Consider the following 4,861-nt stretch of genomic DNA (forward strand, 5'->3'; position numbering starts at 1 on the left):
TGTCCCTTGAAAGAATGCAGGAATTAATGACCAAAGTCGTGTGTTAATGTTAGTCAGGGAGTAGAGGGCCAGGGTGGTGGTACCTGCCTTTAATCTCAGCACTTGGGAGGTAGAGGCAAGAAAATACCTGTGTTAAGACCAGCCTGATCTTCATGGTGAATTCCAGGTCGGTGGGGTCCACATGGTGAGATCCTATCTCAGAAGATTACGATGGCAATAATAAAAACTAACAGGCACAATGAATGGCAGGAGCTGAAGTTCCCAGGGTGATGGGAGCCACACCTGTGATAAACATTTTACGACCCTGACTGACTAAATCTCCAGTGACTGTGAATATCTGGAATGTTATAGATGGGGCAGCAAATCATCTCGGACTATGAATAGCACCCTAACAGCCAGCTTGGTGCCCACCACCTCTGGGCGTGACCTAAGGTCCTCGTGACTATTGGGTACATTAGTTTGGAATTTACAAGCATACATCTGGTTTCCACCAGCCTGGTGTCTATCAGATGTGTCCTTGCTTTGCTATAATTACCTAGAGTGTATTTCCACGAGTGAAGGTCAGGGAACAGCACTGCAGAGTTAGTTCTGCCCGTCCACCTTCATAGGGTGTGACAGCTGACCTTGGTTGCCAACTTGATGTACCCGGGAAGAAGGAACCTCATTTGAAGAATTGCCCAATAGATTGGCCTGTGGACGTGTCTGTGAACCACTGTGTTGTTTGTTAACTGATGCAGAGGGACCCAGGCCATGGTGGGCAGCACCATGCCTGGTCACTTAGAAAGGTGGACGAGCCTAACTGGAGGACCAGCCTGGTCTCCATAGCCAGGCCAGACATGGCTACATAAAGAGACTTTGCCTCAAAAACAAAACAACAAAAAGAAAACATAGGTGAGCGCAAGCCGACAGGAGGAAGGCAGTAAGCAGTGTCTCTCTGCTGGTTCTACTCGAAGCGCCAGCCCCGAGTGCCTGCTTTGGCCTTGCTCCATGGTGAACTATAGCCTATAAGCCGAATAAGCCCTTTGCTCCCCGAGGTGATCTCAGACATGGTGTCTCTTACAGCAGCAGAAAATCAAGCCAGGACGCGTGGCTCTCGAGCTGAACTCCCATTGTCTGGCTTTCGTGACAAATGCCTTTACCAGCTGAGCCGCTCCACCAACCCCTCCCCATCAATGTATTTTTAGTTGTATTTATTTATTTATTTATTTATTTATTTATTTATTTATTTATTTATGTTTTGAGACAGGGTTTCTCTGTGTAGCGCTGGCTGTCCTGGAACTTGCCCTGTAGACCATGCTGGCCTCCAACTCAGAGATTCACCTGCCTCTGCCTGCCCAGTGCTGGGATTAAAAGCATGTGCCACCACAGCCTGGTGTTCATCAATGTGTTTTTAAAGGACCTTGATTTATGATTCTCATTGTACTGTAAAACAAACAAAAACAAAAAAACCTACCCTTCATGAAGTCGGTACTACGATGAAACATAGTATTTGGGGCAACTTAGATCTACTCCATTCCTAGGCCATGGTCACTTTTGGTCACACATGTTCATATTTGGCTCCAGAATAAAATGATCTCTCATTTCCTCTGAAGGGAGAGCTGAATTTTGCATTAGTGGTGGTGATTGCACAGCTCCGAACAGACTAACAGGCACTGAATTGTGTGCTTTAAAAGAATATATTAGAGTCCAGTGTGGTCCCATCAGTAAGAAGACTCAAGAGTTCAGGGTTATCCTCAGCTACATGGTGAGTCTGAGGCTAGCTTGGTCTACATTGTTGTGGGGATTTGCTCTGACAGCCAATTGTATTGGAGCAGCTTGGTCTAGTAGGCGTGGTCTTCTTTGGGGATAGTGACCCGATAAGAACTCCGACAAGGGGTCACACACTCTTTTGGATAGTGGATGAGCAGACAGCAAGCCATGGTTTGGAGATTCTTCGTTGCCTTTCAGGAACGAGGTTACAACAGCAATCAGGAAGATCTGGTTCCCCAGGGGAACAGTGGAGCAGCTGGTGACGCGGCCCGGATAGTCCTCATTCTGTCTCGTAATCATTGTGCACGGATTTTTTTTAAAAATATTTTATTTATTTATTATGTATACAATATTCTGTCTGTGTGTATGTCTGCAGGCCAGAAGAGGGCACCAGACCTCATTACAGATGGTTGTGAGCCACTATGTGGTTGCTGGGAATTGAACTCAGGACCTTTGGAAGAGCAGGCAATGCTCTTAACCACTGAGCCATCTCTCCAGCCCCTGTGCACGGATTTTGATATTAATAAAAGGTAACCCCTCCCACCCTAAAATTCCCTCTTTTAAGAGACTCTGCCTCAAAAACAAAACAAACAATACCATAGTCAACTAACCAGGAAAATACTGAATTATTTGATGTGAGATTTATATCTCAATAAAGGTTCTTTTATTTTTTTTTAATGTACATTGGGGTTTGCCTGTATGTATTGTCTGTATGTAGATGCCACATCCCCTGGAGCTGGAGCAACAGACAGTTGTGAGCTGCCATGTGGGTGCTGGGAATTGAACCCAGGTCCTTTGGAAGAGTCATCAGAGCTCTTAACTACTGAGCCATCTCTCCAACCCCTCAATAAAGTTGTTGAAGACAGTTATCTTAACCCAGAGATGGTCTGTTGGCATCTTAGGGGTGTAGGAGCCAGCCATGATAGCGAAATAGAAACAGACCACCCAAAGGAAGTTCTTTATTTCCAACCATTATCACCTGCCAGATTAGGACTCAGCCATTGATAAGTTTAATGAAGGCCTGAATCTCAGTAGTTGACCCTGAAGCAATACCTTGGCTGCAGGAAGAACCATAAACTGAGACTGCCCAGGCACCACCCAGGAACAGACCATCCAAAGGAAATGCCTAAAGTTCCAACTGCTGTAGATAGGATCACCAGCCAGCACACACTCACCAAGACACCCCTAGATAAATGTCAGCCAATCAGGGGTCCTGAACCTTAAAAATCCCTCACCCCCACCTTTTTTTTTTAACAGAATAATAAACACCTTTATTACATGAGCTATGATGGATGGTTTATTTGCCTTTCCAGGCTTTGATCTTCCTCAGATAGAACTCCAGCTCCTTGCCTTCCAGCACATGGCCATCTGCTCTGCCACACTGGCCTGGTCTTGAGGCGATACAGGCCAGAAGCTGGCCCTGCTGAAACTGCTCCTCCAGAAGACTGCTGATCTTGGCGTCCTTTTTCCTTTCATCGTATTTCTTCTGAATTTTCTTTGATCGATTTTTGTTTAATATTTCTTCCTCCTCAGGAGTCAGCTTGGACCCCTTCTTGCGGCCCAGGGGCAGTGCATAGTGGGACTCGATGCAGTTCTTGACCAGAGTCTTGGTGCGGACCAGCTCGTTATTGGACGCATTGTAGACGACGTCAATGATCCTTGTTTGCGAGTACAACACTCAGAACCTCAGGAAAAGTTCCCCACATCCAATCTTAGGGCACGGTACTTCTTATTGACTCCTCGCACACGGACCATGTGGATGCGACGAGGGTCAGTCTTGGTGTTAGCCGCCCCAGCTCATACTTCCGCTTCTTGTGGTACGGCTTTCTCTTACCCCCGGTCTTGGGCGCTTGTGCCAGTTGTCCCGAGAGATGCCCATCGCTCGGCGCTGGCAGGAAAGAGGAAGCGCCTCACCCCCACCTTTACTAGTATAAAAACCCAACTCTCACTGAGCTCCGGGCGCTCTAATTATTCAAATATGTTCGACATGCAGAAAGACCGAGTTTGCAAACTTGTATAAAATAAAGGCTCTTTGCTTTTACATACGGGACTCGGTCTACTTGTTGGTTTTGGGGGGACTTCACAGATCTGGGCATAACAATGGGCGGTGGCAGTGACTTTGGCTTTATTTTGTCTTTGTATCTCATGGCCTGGAGTAGCCTTTTTCTGTCTAATAGTAGGAGAAAATGAGCTGGCTGAGGTCTGGCTGTGAGAATTACGTCCATTAGGTCTGGATGTCAGGGTCTCTGCTTTTGTTCCCAGGTCTCTGATGATTCTCAGAGGCTCGCTCAGTCAAACCCTTGGGGCCCACAGGAATGTGAGTAAATGCTCTGGGAAGGTCCCCAGAAGCTCTCATCTCAGCCTCCTGCTGCTGTAGGGCTGCTTCCTTTAGTGGGACACTTGTGTGGCAGGGGTGGGGGGTGGTGGGGTGGGGGGTGGGGTTGGGGGAGGTGTTACTCATCTGCGCCTCTGGTGGATTCAGCAGGGGGAAACAATGATCCACAAACAGACAAGAATGAAACTGGGGCGGGGGGGCTGATGAGATGGCTCAGTGGTTAAGAGCATTGACTGCTCCTCCAGAGGACCCGGGTTCAATTCCCAGCAACCACATGGCAGCTTGCAGCTGTCTGTAACTCCAGTTCAAGAGAATCTGACATCATTATACCAAATGTGCATGAAATAAAGTTAAATAAAGTTTAAAAATAAGAATGAAACTCGGCTTAGTTCAATTCTATTTATTTACTTATTATTTATTTTTCACTCATTCATACTTTTTTTTTTGAGTTGGATTCTGTTCTGGAACTCACTCTGTAAGACCAGATTAGCCTCAAAGTTACACAGATCCATCTGCCTCTGCCTCTGGAGTGCTGAGATTAAAGTGTTAGCCAGATTTTACTGTAACGTCTAGAGTCTGGCCCTAAGATAGCCCAGAAGTCACTTAGGCTGTTGTAGAACACAAGTGACGTCACTCATGACAATGGGTTTGTGGTCTAAAAGCAATGCTCAAGCTTTAGGGGGAAAGGTCTTGGATAAGCACAAACATAAACTCTGGGAGATTCTTCAGAGCCTGCCTCATCAGCGGGTTGTGAAACGACACCATTCCTGGCATCGC

General features: G+C 46.6%; 1 pseudogene; it reads right to left on the reverse strand.

Moving 5' to 3' along the window:
• Positions 1-3,001: 3,001 nt before the first annotated feature.
• On the reverse strand, positions 3,002-3,633 carry LOC142831866 (small ribosomal subunit protein eS8 pseudogene; annotated as a pseudogene).
• Positions 3,634-4,861: the final 1,228 nt, after the last annotated feature.

This window comes from Microtus pennsylvanicus, chromosome 11, assembly GCF_037038515.1.
Source record: "Microtus pennsylvanicus isolate mMicPen1 chromosome 11, mMicPen1.hap1, whole genome shotgun sequence".
Taxonomy (NCBI): domain Eukaryota; kingdom Metazoa; phylum Chordata; class Mammalia; order Rodentia; family Cricetidae; genus Microtus; species Microtus pennsylvanicus.